This window comes from Pelophylax lessonae, assembly GCF_965119305.1.
Source record: "Pelophylax lessonae genome assembly, chromosome: 2".
In the NCBI taxonomy this organism is placed as follows: domain Eukaryota; kingdom Metazoa; phylum Chordata; class Amphibia; order Anura; family Ranidae; genus Pelophylax; species Pelophylax lessonae.
In genome coordinates this window covers 714,594,934-714,621,095 of record NC_138769.1, presented here as the reverse complement: position 1 = coordinate 714,621,095, position 26,162 = coordinate 714,594,934, and positions in this window count along the sequence as shown.

The following is a 26,162-nucleotide window of genomic DNA, read 5'->3' as shown; positions in this document are numbered from 1 at the left end:
CGCCTTTCACCAGGGTATCCAACGCCTTGCCAAAAAGGCGAGAGCCAGCATAAGGAAAATCAGCAACTGTTTTCCGTGAGGACTGGTCAGCCGACCAGCTCTTCAGCCATATCAGTCGCCGGTTAAGCACCGCGACACTAGAGAGGCGAACCACTAATGGGGCCTCATTCAAGGCCGCATCACACAAATACATGACTCCTTGGTGGATCTGGTCCACCATATCCAGCCGGGCAGTCGGAACACCATCAGACACAAAGTTGCTCCTAAACACCTTAGTCCAATCAGCCACCGCCTGAGCCACCAAAACGGACACGAAAACGGGTTTGAGTAATGAACCCGCCACCGTATAAGCATGGCGGGCTAGAGACTCCAACCGCCGGTCCGTAGGGTCCCGGAACACCGGAGTATCCTCAGAAGGAACCAGGGTAGCCTTGTTTAACACGGCCACAGTGTGATCCACTTGTGGAGGCACACACCATCGTGATTCCGTAGCCGGCGCAAAAGGATAAAGCAATTTGAACCGACGAGGTACCAGGAATGGACGTTTTAACGTGCGCCACAGTTCATTAACAGTGTAATGAAATTCAGCTGGGCTGCGCCGACTTGCAGGTCCTGTGCGTCCCAAACGATGACACAACGCCCGGAGGAATGGGCTCATCCTCTAAATGAAGCGTTTCCTTAACAAAAACAATGAATTCATCCATGGTCGCCCGTTCTTCAGGCGACCCCGGGGAGGAGGTATCAACCCCCTCCACCTCAGCCTCCCCCTCAGACCCCAGAAGGTCCAAGGATTAGCGGGACCCTGAAAAGGGCACGCTCGCAGCAGCCATATCATCATCTGAATCAGAGGGGAGAGACAATCTGGCCCTCTTTTGCAGCACGTTCAGCCATCAGCATTTCCATATTAGACACCAAAGTTGCCACCACAGCGGCCAAATCAGGTCTCAGCGGGGCCACAGGAGAACTAGGAGCCCCCACCAGAGCTGGGGGGAATTTGCTATCCTGAGAATCCATTGCTTAAGGTTACAGAAAAAACAGTGCAATAAAAGTGTACTGCCCCTTTAAGATCGCTGCGGAATGCGCAGCCCACCGCTACAGCTACAATGACAAAGACCCCCAAAAAGGAGAAGAGAAAACTGAGCCAGAAGCGATAATACAGAGGAATATTGAGAGCGATAACCTGCAGAGCCCGCAGTGTTGCCACTGATGTCCTGCTTGCAGAGGAAAAGGAAGTGCTGCTGAAGTAGGCTGAACTATATATAGACTGCCAGACTTAAGAAAAATGGCTGCCCCATAGGAATGCATTGGAGGCTACACCAAAATGGCCGCCGAACATGTGGTTGGACAGATCGTCCTCGACCCACAAAAATGGCAGCGGATGGCGCCAAAACAGCATGCAGAAGCGCCCACAAGAGAAGCTTAAAATGCCTGCCCAAATTAAAGATGGCGGACCGCGCGAAATACCGCTGCGGTCGCCACACACCGTCTGCACCCCCAACAATGCACCGAAGTGACACAGGGAAGGGGACCCCCAGCAAAACATACAGTATCTGCACAAGCGATCTCCGCAGGGACCGCATCAGGGAGTCACACAGGCAGACATGGGGAACACACAGCAACACAGACTGCCACCCCAGACAGAGGCCCCACACAGAAGTACTTACCTGTACCAGATGGCGTGGGATGCCTCTATGAACGGAAAAACGCTGTCCTCATCTGACAGGGAGTGCTGTGAGCCAGGGACATGACACTGCAGCATCGCAGATGTGTCCTGTGAGGTAGCCACCTCACGGCTGCATCCCTGCGTCGAGCAGGGATGGGTCGTTCATAGTGCCAGGGCGAACCATAAGCTGAATGCTGGATGGCGGGCTGGGGGTCCATCTGACCCTTCTGCCCTGGAGAACCAGGGCGGTCAGTCCGAATCCCAGCACCGCATTAATATCTTCATCCGAAGAAAAAACTAACAACTAAAAGCTGACAAAAAAAAAAAAGCTAGTAAATAAGAAAAAACTGACATTTTCAAAGAAAATCAAAGAAAAGATTAGGAAGGCTGAGACTGAAGCCCCAGCACAGGGAAGCCTGACTACTCCTGACGCTAGGCAGATTAAAACTGAGTTGGGAGTGGTTACTGCAGGGGGGAATTGACCAGATGGGACAGCCCCCATGGGTGTGTATATGCTAATGCCTTTTGTTTTTTGACTAAGTCTATATGCCTAGCTACTCCTGCGGAGCGGAAGTCAATACCCAACAGTGATGACTTAGAGGCGGTGGCGACTGTCGGAGGACGTAAGAGAAACATGACCCCCTGATGAATCTGGTCCACCATTTCCAGCGTAGCAGGCGGGACAGAATCAGACAGTGTGCGTCTAAGCACTTTAACAGACTAGGCACCGTGAAGGGACATTTCAAACTGCGCCATTGTTCATTCACTGTGTGATGAAACTCAGCGGGGCAGGGAAAAACCTGCGCCGATTTGCAGGTCCTATGTGTACCAAATGAGGACACAACGGCCAGAGGAGTGGGCTCATCCTCCAAATGTAGTGTTTCTTTCCCAGAAGAGATCAAATCATCCATGTGTGCGCGTTCAGGTCACCCCGGGGAAGATTCATCAACCGCCTCAGACCCCAGGGGGTCCAGGGACAAGCGAGACCCTGAAAAGGGCATGTCAGCTACAGCAGCCACATCACCATCTGAATCAGAGGAGAAAGATAATCTGGGCCTTTTCTTAGCAGCACATTCAGCACCTCCATTTTTGACACCAAAGACGCCACCACAGTGGCGAAATTTGGCATAACTGGGGGTTCAGCAGAACTGGGGTCCCCCACCAAGGCTGGAAGGAATTTGCTGTCCTGAGAATCCATTGCCAAAAAACAATAGTGAATGTACTGGCCCTTTGTGCAGCCCACCGCTATATATATGCTGTGTACATAGACCCCCCAAAAAAAAAAAAAAGGGACAAAACTGAGCCAGGAAGGATAAAAACCGAGAGATATGGAAGAGACACAGTCTGCAGAGCCCCACAGTAATACCACACCAATCGCTGCTCCAGAGGAAAAGGAAGTGAGGTCACCAGAAGCTGAACTATATGCTGCAAGGCCCAGGGAAAATGGCTGCCCATAGTAATGAATAGAAGGCTTCGGCAAGATGGCCGCCGACGTGCTCAGAATGATCGTTCTGCCACACAAAAGATGGCGCCAAAACACTACATAGCAAGCTATAGGAAAAGCCCATAGTGAAGCCAGACATGCTGCCCACATCCAAAATGGCTGACCGCACGGTTTTTAGCCGCAGTGGTCGCCTCACATACAGTCTGCACCTCCTAAACACTAAAAAGTGACACAGGAGAGGGGCCCCCACACCACACAGTGCCAGCAGTGTATTAAATAAGACCCCCGCAGGGAGCGCATCAGGAGCCCCACAAACGCACAGACATGAGGGGACACACAGCAACACAGGACTGCCACCCCAGACAGAGGCCCCACACAGAAAAGTACTTACCTGTACCGGATGACGTGGGGTGCCTCTATGAATGGAAAGCCTCTGTCCTCAGATGACAGGGAATGCCGTTAGCCAAAAAACGCAGGACACTGCAGCACAGCACCGCAGATGTGTCCAGTGAGGTAGCCACCTCACAGGCTGCATCCCTGCTGCGAGCAGGGATGGGTCGTTCATAGTGCCAGGGCGAACCATAGCTGAACGCTCGATGGCGGGCTGGGGATCCATCTGACCCTCTGCCCTGGAGAGCCAGGGCGGCCAGTCCGATTCCCAGCTCTGCATGATCCATCTTCAGCCGAAGATCCGACTAAAGTAAAGCTGACAAAATAAACAGCTAGTAAAGCAAAGAAAAAAAAACGGAATTTTTGTAAAATCTTACCTGTAAAATTCCTTTCTCTGAGTCCTCCGACAGTCGCCGCCTCTTCATATTCGTCACATATGGGTATTAGACTTTGCTCCGAAGGAGTAGCTAGGCAACAGAATATGTTAACAATAAAGCTTTAACATATCCCACCCTCAAGGGGTGGTCCCCTCAGTCAATACCCTCCTACTTCCTGCAACCATATCTCAGTTTTAGTGGAATAGCAGTAGAGTATACATTCAAACCCCAAAAGAGGGGCGGGGGCGGCGACTGTCGGAGGACTCAGAGAAAGGAATTTTACAGGTAAGATTTTACAAAAATTCCGTTTTCTCTTACGTCCTCCGACAGTCGCCGCCTCTTCATATTCGTCACATATGGGGACGTCCCAAAGCAGTGCAAACATGAGGGGTGGGAAACGCATCCGCGCCGAAAGGCAACGCAGTCTCCACATCAAAGAAAGGAACCTTACCAAAGGAAGGAAACCAGCTGGGCAACAGCAAAAATAAGTGCTCAACAGGAGCAACAACCCAGGAAAAGACAAAAAACCAGGGGATACAAAAAACTATCCCAACAGCCAGGAGTCCCCAACAAGGGACCCTATGGAACAGCCGCACTAAGAACCTTGCGGCCAAAGGAAGCATCCGCCGATGCCTGAACATCTACTTTGTAGAATTTTGTGAAAGTGTGCACGGTCGACCAGGTCGCCGCCTTACACACCTGGGCTACAGAAGCCCCATGACGGCAGGCCCAAGACGTACTCAGAGATCTAGTAGAGTGCGCCTTCACAGGCACAGGGGGAACCTTCCCCTGCAAGGCATAGGCCTGTTCAATGGTCTGCCTGATCCATTTGGCGATGGTAGAGGCCGAAGCCGCCATGCCCTTCCGAGGACCCTCTGGAAGAACAAACAAGGAGTCCGTCTTACGAAAAGACTCAGTCGATTTAAGGTAAACCCTTATCGCCCGAACAACATCCAGAGAGTGCAATCTCACCTCCTTTGGATGTTTAGGCTTCGTGCACAACGAAGGCAAAACAATATCCTCGTTAAGATGGAATTCCGAAACTCGTTTCGGCAGAAAAGAAGGATTAGGTCGCAAGACCACCTTATCCAAATGAACAACCAGGTACGGAGACTTGCAGGACAAAGCCGCCAGTTCCGACACTCTGCGAGCCGAAGTGATCGCCACCAAAAAGGCGACCTTTTTGGACAACATAGACAACGAGATCTCCCTGATCTGTTCAAAAGGAGCACGTTGTAACACAGATAGAACGAGATTCAAGTCCCAAGGGGGCAAAGGATCCCTCCTAGGAGGAACCAGATGCCGCACACCCTGAATAAAGGTGCCAACCAAGGAGTTGGAAGCCACGGGACGTTGAAACAGAACGGCCAGCGCAGACACCTGACCCTTTATCGTAGCCAGCGCCAAACGCTGATCGACACCCGTCTGAAGGAAAGACAGCACACGGGAAACCGAGTACGTGCGGGGTGAAAACCCCCTGGACTCACACCAGGCAAAATAGGCCTTCCAAGTACGGTAATAAACCTTCCCCGAGGAAGACTTCCTCGCGTTGATCAAAGTATGAACGACCTCTGGAGAGAGACCCTTCTCCTTCAGGACCTCGGTCTCAACAGCCAGGCCGTCAAAGCCAGCGACTGTAAAGCAGGATGGTAAATCGGTCCTTGAGACAGTAGATCGTCTCAAAGAGGCAGACGCCAAGGGGCGTCGACCGCCAGATTCACGAGGTCTGCGTACCAGGACCGGCGAGGCCAGTCCGGTGCCACAAGAATCACCGTGCTGCGTTCCGAGTGTAACCTGCGAAGGAACCTGGACAGCAACTGAATCGGTGGAAACGCGTACATCAGCCTGTACTGATGCCACGGGGCTACTAACGCGTCCGACGCGTCTGCCCGAGGGTCGCGCGTCCTTGCCACGAACCTCTTCACCTTGTAGTTGAGGCGAGACGCGAACAGGTCCACATCTGGAAGACCCCACTTCGCGCACAACATCTGGAAGACAGCCGGGTGGAGAGACCATTCCCCCTGATCCAGGGTCTGGCGACTCAGATAGTTCGCCTGCCAGTTCTCCACTCCCGGAATGTGAACCGCCGTTATCGCCGGGACATGAGTCTCGGCCCAAGACAGAATGTCGGCCACTTCTCGAGCCGCTCGGGCACTCCTGGTGCCCCCTTGGTGGTTGATGTAGGCCACCGCCGTGGCATTGTCCGTCTGCACCCGAACCGGGCAGCCCTGCAGCCGGTCCGTCCAGCGATGAAGACAGAGCCTTATCGCACGCAATTCCAGAATGTTGATCGGGAGGGAAGACTCCCCCTCCGACCAAGTTCCCTGGGCGAACAGAACGCCCAGAACACCACCCCAGCCCGACAGGCTGGCATCCGTGGTGATTACCGTCCACGAGATCGGACGAAACGACTTGCCCCCGGACACCAACGGGGACTGGAGCCACCACAGAAGGTTTTCCCTGGTGCGATGACTCAACGAGATCTGAAGATCCAGAGATTGAGGTCGCCCGTCCCACCTGGACAGGATCTCCGCTTGGAGACCCCGCGTGTGAAACTGCGCGAAAGGAATCGCCTCGAAGGCCGAGACCATCAATCCCAGACATCTCATACACGTCCGCAGAGACGAGTGTGGAACGTCCCTGAGGGACCTGACTTCCTCCTGAAGAGTCCTGAGTTTGTCTTCCGGCAGGAAGACCTTCGCCTGCACCGAGTCCAGTATCATTCCCAGATAGGGGAGACGAACCGACGGACTCAGTGTCGACTTTGGAACATTTATCGTCCAACCAAACTCCTGCAGAGTTTGCATTGTGACAGACAGGTCCTCCTCCAGACCCAGTCTGGTCGCAGACCGAACCAGAATGTCGTCCAGATACCCCAGGACAGAAATGCCCTGGGCCCTCAATAATGCCAGAACCGGTGCAAGCACCTTGGTGAAGACCCGCGGAGCCGAGGCGAGACCAAAGGGCAACGCCACGAACTGGTAGTGATCCTCCGCAATGGCAAATCGAAGGTATCTCTGATGACCCTCGAATATGGGGATGTGAAGGTACGCATCCTTCAAATCGATGGAGGCCATGAATTCCCCCGGAACCAGGGCAGCCACCACCGAGCGCAGGGATTCCATGCGGAACTTGCGAACCCGCACAGAGCGGTTCAGAGCCTTCAAGTCCAGAATCGGACGAACCTTGCCCTCCTTCCTGGGCACGGTGAAAAGATTGGAATAAAACCCCCGAAATCTGTCCCGATGAGGCACCGGAACCACCACTCCCTGAGCCCTCAGGTCCCGCACCGCCAGGTGCAGATCCCGGAAGGGGCTCTGGAGACAGTTGAAGATTTGAGGGAAAAAATCTGCTCTCCGGCCGAGAGAGAAACTCGATCTTGTAACCAGATCGAACGATTTCCAGAACCCATCTGTCCCGCACACGGGCCAACCAGGGCTGAAGAAAACCGAGCAAGCGTCCCCCCACCCCAAAACTGGGTGAGGGCGCCCCTTCAGGCCGAATTGTTATGGGCCGCAGGTCCGGATTGGCCGGACTTCTGTTTCCCAGACCAGGGCTTCTTCTGAGAGCCTTGGCCTTTGAACGGTTTGCCCTTGTAGTGCGGCCGAAAGGCACGAAAGGACCCCTGAGGGGGCCGAAAATTTGCATGCTTCTTCCCAGAAGCCCCCTTAGCCTTGGGGAAATGGGGCAAGAGAGTGCTCTTACCCCCGGTGATCCCCTTAAATCAACACATCCAGGGACTCCCCAAAAAGGCGAGACCCATCATAAGGCAGATTGGCTAAGGTCTTACGTGAAGATTGGTCCACCGACCAACATTTCAATCAAACCAGGCGTCGAGACAACACCGCCACGCTGTGCACACGTGCAGCCAACGGAATCAGGTCCAGGTCCGCATCACACAGATACATGACACCCTGGTGGATCTGATCCACCATATCCAGGGTCGCCGCCGAGGCCGAATCGGCCACTAGGACGCGCCTAAGCATCTGCGTCCAACTTGCGATCGCCTGGGCCGCCATGAGAGAAGCAAACAGAGCCTTAAGCATAGAACCCGTAACAGAATAAGTATGACGGGCAAGAGACTCCAGTCTCCTATCCGTGGCATCACGGAAAACAGGGGAACCCTCTGCAGGAATCGCAGTGGCTTTGTTCAAAACCGCAATTGCATGATCCACTGGCGGAGGCACACACCACCGTTCATCAGTGGCAGGCGAGAAAGGATAACGCAGCTTGAATTTACTTGGTACCGCAAAAGGCTTGCGCAGATCGCGCCATTGATCCTTAACAGCGCGCTGAAAATCAGCATTGCAGGGAAAAACCTGCGGCGTCCTGCGTTTTCTCTGCGTCCCATAAGCCGCCAAGGCAGCGGGGGGACACACTTCGTCCTGCAAACGTAGTGTCTGCTTAATGGAAGCAATCAACTCATCCATGATTGCAAGCTCTTCAGGCGAGCCAGGGGGAGAATTATCAACCCCCTCAACTTCAGCCTCTACCTCAGACCCCACCAGATCAAGAGAGGAACGGACCCCGATAAGGGGGTCCCTGCCAGAACAGCCCCATCACCTTCACCCTCAGAATCAGAGGACAGAGCAACTCTGGGCCGTTTAGTAGATTGAGCAGCCACCAGCATTTGCACCTGGGCAGCAAGGCCAGCCACAATAGTGGCTAAATCCCCCCCTGGGGGGGAAACAGCGGTCCCCTGGCTTTCCACCAATACTGTAGGAAACTTGCCCTCCTGAGAATCCATTGCCCCTGTAATGCCAGACAACCAAGGGTTAACTGCCCCCTTTTAGCAAGCGCGGCAAGCGCAGCCCACCGCACCACACTCAGGCACAATGAGACCCCCACAGGGAATATACAAACTGAGTACAGGCAATGGATGACAAGAACAGAAGGATAAAACCTGAGGAGACCCCGCTGCTGCTGCTGCCTCGATCGGTGTTCCTGGAAAGAGGAAGTGATGCTGCCAGGGCGCTCTATGTAAGCCTATGGAGGCTACAAGAAAATGGCCGCCGTGCATGTAAACCATGCGGCCGGAGCGGGCGCCGGTAAAATGGCATCGTTTGGCGCCGAAAAACGCCGCTCCATAGTGCATAAAAACACACACATTACATCCCAATATATGGATACATGGTAGATCGCCGCAGCGATCGCTGTATATGCCCAAACATGCCAAGAAAAAACATGCCCCACAGCACACAGCTTCTCACACTGCCCAGCCTGACACACACAGTGTCATACAGCTCCCCCCCCCCCCCCTTGCAGCCCACAGCATGCAGCCGAGAGATAGGGAGACAAGCAGTGTGATTAAAGGCAGGTTACACAGTCCCAGACTGAGACCCCCCCAGACAGACAGGTCCCCACATAAATACACTTACCTCACATGGCGTGGGGAACCCGCACAGGCGAACAAGCCGCTGCACATGAGGCAGGGAGAGTCGCATTCAAGACGCACACAATGGAGGTTAAGAAACCGCACAGCGTCGGGTGAGGTAGCCACCTCACCAATCATCCCTGCACCAAACAGGGTCGTTCACTGTGCCAGGAGCGTTACCTGGCTGAACGCTCAATGGCAGACTGGGAAGCCACTGACCCACGACCTGCGACCAGGGGGATCAGCCCGAGACCCAGTCCGCATGATCCTCTTCGTCCGAAGAACTAACTAATGCTGACAAAAATAACAGCTAAGTAAAGGTAGAGAGAAAAACTCAAACAAAATATTAAAAAGAAGAAAGAGTCTGGGACAAAAAGTCCCAGCACAGAGAGAGCCAGCCACTCCTGACAAGCTAGACATTAAAACTGAGATATGGTTGCAGGAAGTAGGAGGGTATTGACTGAGGGGACCACCCCTTGAGGGTGGGATATGTTAAAGCTTTATTGTTAACATATTCTGTTGCCTAGCTACTCCTTCGGAGCAAAGTCTAATACCCATATGTGACGAATATGAAGAGGCGGCGACTGTCGGAGGACGTAAGAGAAACTGACATTTTGCAAATAAAAATCAAAGAAAAGATTAGAAAGGCTGAGACTGAAGCCCCAGCACAGGGAAGCCTGACTACTCCCGACGCTAGGTAGAGACAAACTGAGTTGGGAGGGATCACTGCAGGGGGGTATTGACCAGTGGGACAGCCCCCATGGGTGTGTCTATGCTAAATGCTATTGTTCTTTTGACTAAGTCTTATGCCTAGCTACTCCTGCAGAGCGGAAGTCAATACCCAATAGTGATGACTTATGAGGGGCGGCGACCGCCGGATGACGTAAGAGAAAAAAGGACATCAAATTAGATTAGGTACAGCGTCGCACGACCGCGCAATTGTCCGTTAAAGTCACGCAGTGCCGAATCGCAAAATAGGCCCTGTTCACGAAGGGGGTAAAATCTTCCGGGGCTTAAGTTGTTAAACTAAACTCATGGCAGAAAGTGCTGCAATATGCCGGCTGGGACCCCAAGTACTGTACCACCTCAGACACACTGTTCTCCTGATTCTTCCAGTAGCATGGAGAGAGCCAGGAAATGACCTCGGCCAGTAGCAGGATACAAATGGACAGGAAGTGATGCGCCCGAGGAAGGTCACACTGCTCAGCATAGCACAAGTGCTACACAAGGATAGACACCCATACATATCAATAGGAAGCTACAGGGAAAATGGCTGCCCCATACAAGTCTATGGGGAAAAATTCACATTGCCCACACTTAAAATGGCGGCGCCCATGGCCAACCATGCGGCTAGGGACCGACAAAGAGGCCTCAGGAACCACATCAGGAACAAGAAAACCCAAGGTGCCATTGTCAAACCCCCAGGAGAGGGCCCACACCACCCCCCCCAGGCCAGCAGGAGCAAGGAAGGGGCACATTTACTCACCATACCATGGACCGGGTGGGCTCTGCTCCCGGCAGAACGCCTCCCACCCGAAGTGGGGGTGCTGCCAGCCGATGGGTACGCTGCGACTCAGGGCATTACAAGTCATCGCGTCCCGGTTAGGCATCCGCTCGCAGGCTCGTCCCCATCTGGAGAAGGGGGCACCGTTGTGGCTAGGCCTAGGTCAGAACTATAACCTGCTTACGCTCGTATGCCAGAAGACTGGGGGGACCATAAGGATATAGATTATCCTGTGCAAAGCCCCAGCCCGCATCGTTGCTTGTACATCACCAGGAAAATTCTTCCCTGAACACTAGCTAGCGAGTAAAGAGAAATAAAAAAGATACATTCTAAAAAGATTAAAAAAAAAAACTTGGGAGTCCCAGCAGGAAACCTAGGTCCTTTTCCTTCTCTAGGCATAAACAAACTATGTGCTGTGGTCAGTGGTGTATTTAGGTTTTGTGCTGCCCTAGGCCTGACTAAACTTGTGCACCCCCTAATTTACATATGACCCACCCCTTCCTGTAAAGGCCATGCCCTTTACTGTTTACGACCCGCCCTGTCATCTGTGAACCACAGACCACAAGTCTATCAGTGCCCATCAGTGTAGCCTCATCACTGACCGCTTTATGGGGGTGCCAGACCGATTTGCCTCCTGGACTCTGCCCTCTGGCCCAATTCACCCCATAAGACTGGCACTATATTAAAAGTGTAGCGCAAGCCGGCGGTGACCCTTTTCGTGCGGGAACCGGGAGGAGGCTGTTTTTTTTTGTGCAGGGTGCAGCTTTTTTGCTGCCCCCCTGCAAAGTGCCGCCCTAGGCCTGGGCCTTGTTGGCCTAGGCCAAGATACAGCACTGGCTGTGGTAGTGGGGGTTATGCCTGGAGGGACAGCCCCGTGGGCGTGTAGAGGTTAAAAGTTTTGTATTAATGTACTGCTTGCACTACTCTAGCAGGTGGCAGCATAACCCACTCAGCTCATGGAAATGAGGCTGCGTCTGTCGATGAAAGCTAGAGAAAATACACTTCAATTAATTAAAAACAACTAAACAGTAAAGTTAGCACAATTTGTTTGTAGAATGTGAAAGATGTTATGCAAAGAATCGTGATCTTTATTTTAAGCAAAAAAAAAATTGTGATTCTCATTTTATCCAGAATCGTGCAGCTCTAATATGTATATATCCATGTATGAATGGGAGTTGGGAATCTTAGATTGTAAGCTCCTTGAGGGCAGGGACTGATGTGAATGTACAATAAATATGTAAAACACTGCGTAAATTGTGGGTGCCATACAAGTAACCTGTAATAAGAGTATTTGAGACTGCAAAAAAAAAAAACAAAACAAAAAAAAAAACAAATGCATTCTCCATGTAGTAAATCAAATGAAAGAACTCATAAGCTGTTGCAGTGTACTGCCTCCTAGTGGACAGAACAGAGAGCTAAGGCAGCGTTTTTCAACCTGTGTGCCGCGGCACACTGGTGTGACGGGAAGAGTCCCCAGGTGTGCCGTGGCAAAATTACCCCATCTGATCTACAAACCGTGTTGGCCACTCAGTTAAGCCTTGTTGTTACAGCGGTTCTGGTCCGCTGTCTAAAGCTCACTTCCCGCTGCCACAGGCATTTGGGAAGCTGTGCGGGCCGTCCGATCGCATCTTGCCAACAGATGAGGTCATCGGTTGCTAGGGGCGGGTCAAGCGTACGCACAGCTTTCTGGGATGTGCGAGACGCAGGTCCCAGGAGACGCTGGCTGGCGCGCTTTTCCCAGAGGGGAGGTGAAGCAGAGCATGAGGAGAGGAGGAAGAACAGGGAGTAGGCTTTTCAGTGGCTGCATATGAGCTCCTCTGAGCTCCATGCGGTACAGCAATTGTACCTGTAATTTACCTGCATGTTTTTGTTTTAGGTATAATTGCAGGCATGGTGATTTTTTTTTTTTTTTTTTTTTTTTAATGCAACATAAATATACATAAGAAATGTTGGTTATTATTATTGTAATAGTAACTATATTTCTTTAATGGTAACTGCACTTTTTATTTTGTCTTCCACTTGCACATTGCTCTGCTGCAGTTTGGCCGCAGTGCAAGTGTAGCGCAGGGTACCCGCGGTTTTCATGTACATTACCTGCAGTTTCCTATAGACTTTTATTATTTCTCTCATTTTTGGTGTGCTTTCAGAAAATGTATAGCAGGTAACGCACATGAAAAGTGCAGGTACCCTGCGTTACACCTGCACTGCAGCGAGTCATAGTTAAATATACGTTCCGGCTCTGAAATGGTTTATCGGGGTTATGGCTGAAGATATCAGCCATAACCTCAGTATTGTTTTTTACAGCCCACGGCTGGCACATGAGCCACTGGAATGCTTACAGAAGCAGCGAGAAGCAATCCAATAGTGCAGCCGGGTAGTCCCAGGGGGCGATGAAAGAGTATATCCTCTTTGATAGCCTCTATGGCCTTGGAGGGCCAGAGCGACGTCATTTTGTTCCGTCCAGTCCAGGCTGCATTTTTGGTTGGTGTGCCTTGAGATTCTTCCAGATTTTAAAGTGTGCCTTGGGTGAAAAAAGGTTGAAAAACACTGAGATAAGGTAATCTTACTAACACTGCTGCACATGGATATACAAAGCTGAAGGGTAATTTTTTTCCCAAACTCCACTACACAAAAAACTGATTTACACAGACCTACCCAAGCACATTCTATGAAAAAGATGTAAAAACATACAAACCTGTACAGGTTGAAGCTGCTCTGGAAAGCAAGCTCTCCCCCACGCTCTGGCTCTCGCTCTACCAGTCATCTTTCACCCCTGAGGGAGGGAAAAAAAAAAAAGACACAATGAAGGAAGAGGTGGGTGGGGGAAGTGAGGCATTTAATTTAATATGTAAAGTTTACCCGCTTGCCTATCATACAATAGATATACGGCAGCAAAGAAGCTTGGCTGCGCTAGATCACATACCTAGTACGTGATCAGACACCTCCAGGTAGGGGCACGCGCCGCTTGCAACCCAGGCATGTTTTAACCACTTTACCACTGGAGGATTTTGCTGTCTTACGTCTGGGCCACTTTTTGCGATTCTGCGCTGTGCGACTTTAACTGACAATTGCACGGTCGTGCAACGCCGTACCCAAACAAAATTTACGTCCTTTTTTCCCCACAAACAGAGCTTTCTTTTGGTGGTATTTGATCATTTTTACTTTTTGCGCTATAAACAAAAAAAGAGCGTTTATTTTGAAAAATAACAATATTTTTAACATTTTTTTTATATGAAAATTTGACATTTCTTTTGTGAATTCTTCATTGACAATTATTCAACCCCTTAAAGACTACCACTCTGAAGAACAGAGGTTCATTGAAGGGTTTTCAATCAGGTATTGAAAACACCTGTGGATGTCAGGGAGCAGCAATAAAGCCTAAAGCACCAATTAGGCAGCTTTATAATGACTGATACTCAGCTCCTTTTAGACATTTACTGGTGTGGTTACAAACATGGTGAAGTCAAGAGAATGGTCCAGGAAGACAAGAGAAGAGGTGATTACTCTTCACAGGAAGGGCAATGGCTATAAGAATATTGCAAAGATGTTAAACATACCAAGAAACACCATAGGAAGCATCATTCGCAAATTCAAGGCAAAGGGCACTGTTGAAACGCTACCTGGTCATGTCAGAAAGATGATGCCTTCTTCGACTGCTGTGTGCTACCTGAAGCGTCGAGTGGAGAAAAGTCCCCGTGTGACTGCTGAGGAACGGAGAAAAGAGATTTGTCATATGTGGGTACTTAAGTTTCTGTTCAGACAATACGGCAGACACTGCGTAATAAAGGCCTCCATGCCATAACTCCCAGGCACACCCCTTGCTGTCTCCAAAGAATAAGAGTCGAAAGCAGTATGCCAAAAGTCATGTGGACAAACAGAAGTTTTGGGATAGTGTTCTGTGGACTGATGAAACAAAATTAGAACTGTTTGGGCCCATGGATCAACGCTATGTTTGGAGGAGGCCTATGAAGAACAGAACACCTTGCCTACTGTGAAGCATGGCGGGGGGGGGGGGTCAATCATGCTTTGGGGCTGTTTTGCTTCTGCAGCTACAGGGAAGTTTCAGCGTGTGCAAGCTACCATGAAGTCTCTTCAGTACCAGGAGATATTGGATGACAATGTGATGCAGTCCATCACAAACCTGAGGCTTGGGAGACGTTGGACCTTTCAACAGGACAATGGTCCCAAGCATACCTCCAAGTCCACTAGAGCATGGTTGCAGATTAAAGGCTGGAACATTTTTGAGTGGCCATCACAGTCACCAGACTTAAATCCGATTGAGAACCTCTGGTGGGACTTAAAGAAAGCAGTTGCAGTGCACAAGCCTAAGAATGTGACTGAACTGGAGGCTTTTGCCCATGACGAATGGGCGAAGATACCTGTAGATCGCTTCAAGACACTTGTGTCAAGCTATGCTTCACGTTTAAAAGCTGTTATAACTGTAAAAGGATGTTGTACTAAGTAGTAAGATTGAATGTCACTTGGGGGTTGAATAAAACTGATAATGATGTGAGCACAGAAAATACATTTGTGGTCATTTCATTATAAAATGTTATGTTATATTTGTCTGACCTACACGTTTAATTTGATTTAATCGTAAGCAGGATGACTGAATGATCAAAATCAATGTCAAACTGGCCAAAACAATCAATTTCAGTGGGGGTTGAATAATTTTGTACACAAAACATATATATATATATATATTATATATAGAGTGAAAGGTGTTAAATGACTATCAACCAGGAGGGTTGTGGCCCCCCCGAGGAGCCGAAAAAACTGAATTTTTGCAAGATCTTACCTGTAAAATTCCTTTCTGAGTCCTCCGTCCTCCGACAGTCGCCGCCGCCTCCAAGTCATCACTGTTGGGTATTGACTTCCAACTCAGTTTGGTAGCATAGCAGTAGGAATAATAACAAAACCCCAAAAGAGGGACGGGGGCGAGGACTCAGAGAAAGGAATTTTACAGGTAAGATTTTACAAAAATTTAGTTTTCTCTTAAGTCCTCCGACAGTCGCCGCCGCCTCCAAGTCATCACTGTTGGGATGTCCCAAAGCAGTATAGACATGAGGGGTGGGAGACGCAACCGTAGAAAAGGCAACGCAGTACCCACATCAGAGAAAGGAATCTTACATGCACCGTAAGATAACCTGCTGGGAAAATGAAAAAAAAAAAAAAAACAAACAATGCTCAACAGGAGCAACAGCCCAGGAAAGCAAACACCAACAGCCAGGGACCCATAGAAAAAAAAAACAAGGGTCCTTCATGGCACTGCCGCACAGAGAACCTTGCGGCCAAAGGAGGCATCAGCTGATGCCAGAACATCTACGTTGTAGAATTTGGAATAAGTGTGCACCGACGACCAAGTCGCAGCTTTGCACACCTGGGCCACCGAGGCCTGATGTCAATAGGCCCAAGACGCACTCACAGATCTGGTAGAGTGCGCTTTAACAGGGAAGGGTGGAACCCGTTCCTTCAAAGCATAAGCTTGTTCAATGGTCTGTCTGATCCAAGAGAGGAACTCGATCTTGTAGCCAGATCGAACGATTTCCTGAACCTACCTGTCCCGAACACGGGCCAGCCAGGGTAGAAGAAAACCGAGCAAGCGTCCCCCCACCCCAGAACTGGGTGAGGGCACCCCTTCAGGCCGCACTGTTGTGGGCAGCGGATCCGGACTGGCCGGACTTCCGCTTACCTGTCCACGGCTTCTTCTGGGAGCCTTGGCCTTTGAACGGTTTACCCTTATAGTGCGACCGAAAGTCACGAAATGAACCCTGAGAGGGCCGAAAAGAAGCGGTCTTCTTAGCAGGAGCCGCCTTAGCCTTGTGGGATTGGGGCAAGAGCGTGCTCTTACCACCCGTGATCCCCTTAATCAGTGTATCCAAGGAATCGCCAAAAAGTCGAGATCCGTTATAGGGTAGATTAGCTAAGGTCTTGCGCGAAGACTGGTCCACAGACCAACACTTCAGCCAAATTAGGCGGCGTGAAAACACCGCCACGCTGTGCACACCAGCAGCCAACGGAACTATATCCAAGTCCGCATCACACAAATACATGACACCCTGATGGATTTGATCCACCATAGCCAACGTCTCGGGGGGGGGGCAGAGTCAGCCACCAGGACGCACCGAAGCACCTGCGTCCAATTTGAGACAGCCTGAGCTGCCATAAGTGAAGCAAAAATAGCCTTGAGCATAGAACCGGTAACCGAATAGGTATGACGGGTAAGAGACTCCAGTCTCCTGTCCGTGGCATCCCGGAACACCGGCGTATCCTCAGCAGGAATCGCAGTAGACTTATTCAAAACCGCCACCGCGTGATCCACCGGAGGTGGCACACACCAACGTTCATCAGTAGCGGGCGTGAAAGGATAACGCAGCTTGAACCGACTTGGCACAGCAAAAGGCTTCCGCAGATTGTGCCACCGTTCACTAACAGCGCGCTGAAAATCATCAGTGCAAGGAAAAACCTGTGAAGACCTGCGTCTCCGCTGCGTCCCATAGGAGGCAAAAACAGCAGGAGGACATGGCTCATCCTGCAAATGCAGTGTTTGTTTGATAGAAGCATCCATTTCATCCATGAGTGCAAGCTCTTCAGACGAGCCAGGGGGAGAATTATCAACCCCTTCCACCTCAGCCTCCACTTCTGAGCCCAAAAGATCCAGGGAGGAACGGGACCCCGATAAGGGGACCCCAGTCATAGCAGCCCCATCACCATCGCCCTCTGAATCAGAGGAAATTGAAACTCTGGGCCGTTTAGTGGATTGAGCAGCCACCAGCATATGCACCTGAGCAGAAAGGTTAGCCACAACAGCAGCCAAATCACCCCCTGGGGGGGAAGCAGCAGCCCCCTGGCTTCCCACCAAAGTGAGGAAATTTGCTTTCCTGAGAATCCATGCCCCCAAAAAAATATTGCAGGAGAATAAAGGGTAACTGCCCCTTTAAAAGCACGGTCAGCGCAGCCCACCGCACTCACTCACCAGCACAAGCCGACCCCCACAGGGAAAAGCACAACTCAGGCAAGGATTACAGGACAGAGAGGATAAAAACCTGCAGAGACCACCGCTGCTGCCTCGATCGGTGCGCCCAGGAGAAGAGGAAGTGATGCAATACAGGGCGCTCTATTGAAGCCTATGAGGGCTACAAGAAAATGGCCACCTGCAGTGTCAGCATGAGGCCGGAGCGATCGCCGCCAAAATGGCGGCGTTTGGCGCCGAAAACGCCGCTCCCGCCCACAGTAAAACACAAGGACACATGCAGTACAGTAAAAAACAATGGCGGACCTCATAGCAGTCGCCGCAAGTATGCACAACATGACACACATCATGCACCGCAGCACAGAGCCTGTCACACAGTAAAAAACAGCACAAATTCTGACAGAGACAGTGCAGCATGGCCCCCCTCCTTGCATTCCACAGAGTGCAGCCAAGACAGATAGGGAGTCCAACAGTGTGAACAGGGGCAGGGTTACACAGCCCCAGACTGACACCCCCTAAACAGACAGGTCCCCACACAGATACACTTACCTCCTAACAGGCGTGGGGAACCCGCACAAGCGATCAAGCCACTGCACATGGGACAGGGAGAGTCGCAGCCAGGACGCAGGAGAACTGCGGAGCGATACCGCAAGGCGTCCAGTGAGGTAGCCACCTCACCATAGCATCCCTGCAGCGAACAGGGATGGGTCGTTCATTGTGCCAGGAAAAATACCTGACTGAACGCTCGATGGCAGGCTGGAAAACCACTGACCCACAACCTGCGACCAGGGGGGTCAGCCCGAGACCCAGCCCGCATGATCCTCTTCCTCAGAAGGACTAACTAATGCTGACAAAAGAACAGCTCTAACTAATGCTGACAAAAGAACAGCTAAGTAAAGAGAGAAAAAAACTCAAATAAAATCAAAAAAGAGAAAAGGCTGAGACAAAATGCCCCAGCATAGAGACATCCAGCTACTCCTGACAAGCTAGACATTGAAACTGAGGTATGGATACAGGAAGTAGGAGGGTATTGACTGAGGGGACCACCCCCTGGGGGTGGGATATGTTAAAAACCTTAATATTGACATATTCTGTTGCCTAGCTACTCCTACGGAGCAAAGGTCATAACCCCCATTGTGACGAATATGAAGAGGCGGCGACTGTCGGAGGAAGTAAGAGAAATAAGCATTTTTTTGACATAGACAGAGCATGCATTGAAATCAGATAATACTTTGTACTGATTATATACAGATCCATAGAGTCTCCAACTATATTCTGCACTGTTCAGTAAACTTCCACTGACTCTACAGCTGCTGCAGGTGCCGTCTGTCATGTGACTTTCTAGAATTCATTGCAGGCAGTGGCGTACCTAGAGCATTTGGCAACTGAGGCGGATCCTTTATCTGGCACCCCCACCCCCCCAACTTTAAAATGTAAAAACACCCACAAAAATTTGTAATGGTATCGAGGGTATTTATTGCACATATTTCACAGGCCCCATCACAGTGCCCCTTGCAGTCTGCCCCCCCCCCCCTCTGCAGACGTGATACCAGAGATGGTCCGAGACTGCAGACGTGATACAAGAGATGGTCCGAGACTGCAGACATGATACAGGAGGAGGTGGGCAGAGACTGCAGACGTGATACAGGAGGAGGTGGGCAGAGACTGCAGACGTGATACAGGAGGAGGTGGGCAGAGACTGCAGACGTGATACAGGAGGAGGTGGGCAGAGACTGCAGACGTGATACAGGAGGAGGTGGGCAGAGACTGCAGACATGATACAGGAGGTGGGCAGAGACTGCAGACATGATAGATGATAGAAGAGCACTAGGGGGGCCGGAGAGCACAGAGGAAGCAGAGCACTCGAGAGAATTAAAGGGGGGGGTTGGAAAGTGAGAGGTGGAGAGCACTGGGAGGGGGGACTGGAGATCACTGAGGGGGGAGCCATGGTGCACAAGGGGGTGGAGACTGGAGATCACTGAGGGGGGGAGCCAGGGTGCACAGGAGGGTGGAGAGCACTGGAGATCACTGAGGAGGGGCAGGGTGCACAGGGGTGTAGAGAGCACTGGGGGGGGGGAACTGGAGATCACCGAGGGGGGGGTGCACAGGGGGGTAGAGAGCATGAGGAGGGGGGGACTGGAGATCACTGAGGGGGGGCAGAGAGCACTGGGGGAGCCAGGGAGCACTTTGGGGAGCTGAAGAGAACTGGGGAGGAAGGGGGGCTAACGAGCACGGGGGGGGGGGGCTGGAGGGGGTGCTGAATAGCACTGGGGGCCAGCAAAAGAAGTTGTATATTAGGGGCGGCCGGGACAGCTTCATAAAGAGGAATTGATCTTTCCATATATCTCCTGCGTCCGTTGAATGCCTGCAGGAATGAGAGGAGGAGAATCAGTCAATCAGCGGGTGCAGGAGATATATGAAAAGATCAATTCCTCTTTATGCAGCTGTCCCGGCCGCTTCTCCCATCCAGCACACAGCATGACAGCAGCACTTACCATCTTCCTGCCCCCTGTGAGCAGCGCAGAATGAAGGAGCTATTGCAGCTCCTTCACAGGGAGATGCGTGCCAGCCCGATGGGGCCGGCGGGCACCCCTGAGCTGCCTGACACCGCCCCCCTGTGCCCGGAACCCGGGGCGGCCCCTCCTCCCCCCCACTGGTACGCCACTGATTGAAGGAGCTGCTCTTCAGCTTTTTCTGTGACATGCCATGCGATGAGCCCTGTGTCCTGCTCTACCCACTAATATAGTGTGGATTCAATCTAAGGGGTTGATCAGAGCCCCGCTCCCAACCCCCAGTGACAGGGAACAGGGCACGCACATGGGCGCAGAGGGGCCCCTTACCGGCTTTGCTGGCTGAAGAGGGGCCCGGGGGGATGGCAGGTGCCGCTGGCTGAAGGGAGCGCTGAGATCTGCAATCACAGAGTGACGCGTGGCCCAAGCACCGCCCCTACAACGTCGGACGTCCTGATTGGTCCAGCCTGGACCAATCACAGGACGGCAATTGTGAGTGGGAGTGTTTGGGGCGCATCGCTCTGCACCCCAAGGACACTCTAAAGGCAGCCAATCGCTTACGAGAAAAGAGGCACGTGATGCAAAAAACCCCACCCCTCCCATAGCCAGCAATGTGTCCGGCGCCCCGCTGCAACAATAAAGTTAACCCCTTCCCTGCCAGTGTTATTTTTACACTAACAGTGCATATGTATAGCTCTGATTACTGTAGTAAGGTCACTGGTACTCCCAAAAGTGTCAAAAATGTCAGTCAAGGGTCCGATCTGTCCGCCGAAATGTCGCAGTCCCGCAAAAAAAAAAAAAAAAAAAAAAAAAGACAGAAATTTTTCCCTTAGTAAAACGCAATAACTTTTGCGCAAACCAATTAAAATACGCTATTGCGATTTTTTTTTTTTACCAAACATATGTAGCAGAAAACAAACTGGCCTAAAATAAAAAAAAATAGATTTTACATTTTTTGGGGGGAATTTCATATAAAAAAAAAAATGTAAAAATTTTTATTTTTTCAAAATGGTCTCTTTTTTGTTTTGATCAAAACCACCAAAAGAAGGCTCTGTTTGTGGGGGAAAAAAAAAAAGACGTCAATTTCATTTGGGTACAGCGTCACACGACCGTGCAATTGTCCGTTAAAGTCACGCATTGACGAATTGCAAAATACCCCCTAGTCAGGAAGGGGGTAAAATCTTCCGGGGCTTAAGTGGTTAACCACTTGCCGACTGCCGCACGACCATTGACGTCGGCAGTCAGCCCCTCACAGGCAAAGCGACGTAGGGATACGTCGCTAGCCTGTAAGGGATTTAGGAGCGAGCGCACGCCGCCGGAATGCGCGCTACCGCTCGGTCACGGACCACCCCGCGCGTGTGCCCGGCGGACCCGATGTCCGCTGGGCACTCGCGATCGTCCATTACACCGGGAGAAAGGCAGGCGGCTAATGAAAACAAAGCCACCTGTCATTCTCCCTTATGTAAGAAAGGAGATCATACGGCTCTGCTATGTAGGACCGTTGATCTCTGTTCTTACACATCAAGCCACAGCCAATCACAGTTAGAAACACACCCCTAGGACACACTTAACCCCTCCCTCTCTAATACAGTTAACTCCTTCACTGTCAGTGTCATTTTTACAGTAACCGTGCATATTTATAGCATTGATTACTGTAGTAATATCACTGGTAACCCCAAAAGTGTAAAAAAATGTCAGTCAAGAGTCCGATCTGTCCGCCGCAATGTCGTAGTCCCGAAAAAAAAAAAAACAACACCACACACATCAAAAACGACAGAAATCTTTCCCTTAGGCTCCGTTTCCACTACCGCGGCTACGAAGTCGTGCTACTTCTAGCGCAACTTCGTAGTGAAAGTTGTTTGCGGCTTTCAGTGCGACTTGTCCCTCTTTAGAGAGGGAAGTCGCACTGAAGTCGGCCCAAAAGTAGTGCACAAACTCCTTTTGAAGTCGCCGCAACTCAAGTCGCGGCAGTGAAAACGGGCCAAATCGAAATCAATGGCTTCTGACTTGCTGTGCGACTTGACATGTGTCAAGTCGCACAGCAAGTCGCAATAGTGGAAACAAAGTCTTAGTTAGTAAAACGCAATAACTTTAGCACAAACCAATCAAAATACGCTTATTGCGATTTTTTTACCAAAAATATGTAGCAAAAACAAATTGGCCTAAAATGATAAAAACATTTTCGTTTTTACATTTTTTTTGGGGGGGAATTTAACCACTTTCCCACTGGAGGATTTTGCAGCTTAAAGACCAGACCCCTTTTTTCAACTTGGCACTTCGTGACTTTAACTGATAATTGCTCGGTCATGCAATGCTGTACCTAAACGAAATTTACGTCCTTTTTTTCCGACAAACAGAGCTTTCTTTTGGTGGTATTTGATCGCCTCTGCGCTTTTTATTTTTTGCGATATTTATAAAAAAAGAGCGAAAATTTTGCAAAAAAAAACTGAATTTTTGTAAAATCTTACCTGTAAAATTCCTTTCTCTGAGTCCTCCGACAGTCGCCGCCTCTTCATATTCGTCACATATGGGGTATTAGACTTTGCTCCGAAGGAGTAGCTAGGCAACAGAATATGTTAACATTAAAGCTTTTAACATATCCCACCCTCAAGGGGTGGTCCCCTCAGTCAATACCCTCCTACTTCCTGCAACCATATCTCAGTTTCAGTGGAATAGCAGTAGAGTATACAACAAAAGAGGGGCGGGGGCGGCGTCTGTCGGAGGACTCCGAGAAAGGAATTTTACAGGTAAGATTTTACAAAAATTCAGTTTTCTCTTACGTCCTCCGACAGTCACAAAGCAGTGCAAACATGAGGGGTGGGAAACGCATCCGCGCCGAAAGGCAACGCAGTCTCCGCATCAAAGAAAGGAACCTTACCAAAGGAAGGAAACCAGCTGGGCTACAGGAAAAAATAATTGCTCAACAGGAGCAACAACCCAGGAAAAGACAAAGAACCAGGGGATAAAAAAAACTTATCCCAACAGCCAGAGGTCCCAAACAAGGGACCCTAGGGAATTGCCGCACTAAGAACCTTGCGGCCAAAGGAAGCATCCGCCGATGCCTGAACATCTACTTTGAAGCCCCATGACGACAGGCCCAAGACGTACTCAGAGATCTAGTAGAGTGCGCCTTCACAGGCACAGGGGGAACCTTCCCCTGCAAAGCATAGGCCTGTTCAATGGTCTGCCTGATCCATTTGGCGATGGTAGAGGCCGACGCCGCCATGCCCTTCCGAGAACCCTCTGGAAGAACAAACAAGGAGTCCGTCTTTCGAAAAGACTCAGTCGATTTAAGGTAAACCCTTATCGCCCGAACAACATCCAAAGAATGTAGTCTCACCTCTTTCGGATGTTTAGGCTTCGCGCACAGCAAAGGCAAGACAATAACCTCATTAAGATGGAATTCCGAAACTCGCTTCGGAAGAAAAGAAGGATTAGGTCGCAAGACCACCTTATCCAAATGAACAACCAGATATGGAGACTTGCAGGACAAAGCCGCCAGCTCCGACACTCTGCGAGCCGAAGTGATCGCAACCAAAAAGGCGACCTTTTTGGACAACATAGACAACGAGATCTCCCTGATCTGTTCAAAAGGAGCACGTTGTAACACAGATAAAACGAGATTCAAGTCCCAAGGGGGCAAAGGATCCCTCCTAGGAGGAACCAGATGCCGCACTTCCTGAACAAAAGTGCCAACCAAGGAGTTGGAAGCCACGGGACGTTGAAACAGAACGGCCAGCGCAGACACCTGACCCTTTATCGTAGCCAGCGCCAAACGCTGATCGACACCTGTTTGAAGGAAGGACAGCACTCGGGAAACCGAGTACGTGCGGGGTGAAAACCCCCTGGACTCACACCAGGCAAAATAGGCCTTCCAAGTACGGTAGTAAACCTTCCCCGAGGAAGACTTCCTCGCGTTGATCAAGGTATGAACGACCTCCGGAGAGAGACCCTTCTCCTTCAGGACCTCGGTCTCAACAGCCAGGCCGTCAAAGCCAGCGACTGTAAAGCAGGATGGTATATCGGCCCTTGAGACAGGAGATCGTCTCGAAGAGGTAGACGCCACGGGGCGTCGACCGCCAGATTCATGAGGTCTGCGTACCAGGACCGGCGAGGCCAGTCCGGCGCCACAAGAATCACCGTGCTGCGTTCCGATTGTAACCTGCGAAGGAACCTGGACAGCAACTGAATCTGTGGAAACGCGTACATCAGCTTGTACTGATGCCACGGGGCCACTAACGCGTCCGACGCGTCTGCCCCGAGGGTCGCGCGTCCTTGCCACGAACCTCCTCACGTTGTTGAGACGAGACGCGAACAGGTCCACATCTGGAAGTCCCCACTTCGCGCACAACATCTGGAAGACAGCCGGGTGGAGAGACCATTCCCCCTGATCCAGGGTCTGGTGACTCAGATAGTCCGCCTGCCAGTTCTCCACCCCCGGAATGTGCACCGCCGTTATCGCCGGGACATGAGTCTCGGCCCAAGTCAGAATGTCGGCCACTTCTCGAGCCGCTCGGGCACTCCTGGTGCCCCCTTGGTGGTTGATGTAGGCCACCGCCGTGGCATTGTCCGTCTGCACCCGAACCGGGCAGCCCTGCAGCCAGTCAGTCCAGCGATGAAGACAGAGATTTATCGCACGCAATTCCAGAATGTTGATCAGAAGGGAGGACTCCCCCTCCGACCAAGTTCCCTGGGCAGACAGAACACCCAGAACACCACCCCAGCCCGACAGGCTGGCATCCGTGGTGATCACCGTCCACGAGATAGGACGAAACGACTTGCCCCCGGACACCATCGGGGACTGGAGCCACCACAGAAGGTCTCTTCTGGTGCGATGACTCAACGAGATTTGAAGATCCAGAGATTGAGGTCGCCCGTCCCACACGGACAGGATCTCCGCTTGGAGACCCCGCGTGTGAAACTGGGCGAAGGGAATCGCCTCGAAGGCCGAGACCATCAATCCTAGACATCTCATGCACGTCCGCAGAGACGAGAGCGGAACGTCCCGGAGGGACCCGACTTCCTCCTGGAGAGTTCTGAGTTTGTCTTCCGGCAGGAAGACCTTCGCCTGCACCGAGTCCAGGATCATTCCCAGGTAGGGAAGACGAACTCAGTGTCGACTTTGGAAAATTTATCGTCCAACCGAACTCCTGTAGAGTTTGCATCGTGACAGACAGGTCCTCCTCCAGACCCTGGCTGGTCGCAGACCGAACCAGAATGTCGTCCAGATACCCCAGGACAGAAATGCCCTGGGCTCTCAATAATGCCAGAACCGGTGCAAGCACCTTGGTGAAAACCCGCGGAGCCGAGGAGAGACCAAAAGGCAACGCCACGAACTGGTAGTGATCCTCCGCAATGGCGAATCAAAGGTAATGCTGGTGACCCTCGAAAATGGGGATGTGAAGATACGCATCCTTCAAATCGATGGAGGCCAGGAATTCCCCCGGAACCAGGGCAGCCACCACCGACCGCAGGGATTCCATGCGGAACTTGCGAACCCGCACAGAGCGGTTCAGAGCCTTCAAGTCCAGAATTGGACGAACCTTGCCCTCCTTCCTGGGCACGGTGAACAGATTGGAATAAAACCCCTGAAATCTGTCCTGATGAGGCACCGGAACCACCACTCCCTGAGCCCTCAGGTCCCGCACCGCCAGGTGCAGGTCCCGTAAACGCTCCGGAGACAGCTGAAGATTTGAGGGAAAAAATCTGCTCTCCGGCCGAGAGAGAAACTCGATCTTGTAACCAGATCGAACGATCTCCTGAACCCATCTGTCCCGCACGCGGGTCAACCAGGGTTGAAGAAAACCGAGCAAGCGTCCCCCCACCCCAAAACCGGGTGAGGGCGCCCCTTCAGGCCGCACTGTTATGGGCTGCGGATCCAGACTGACCGGACTTCTGTTTCCCAGACCAGGGCTTCTTTTGAGAGC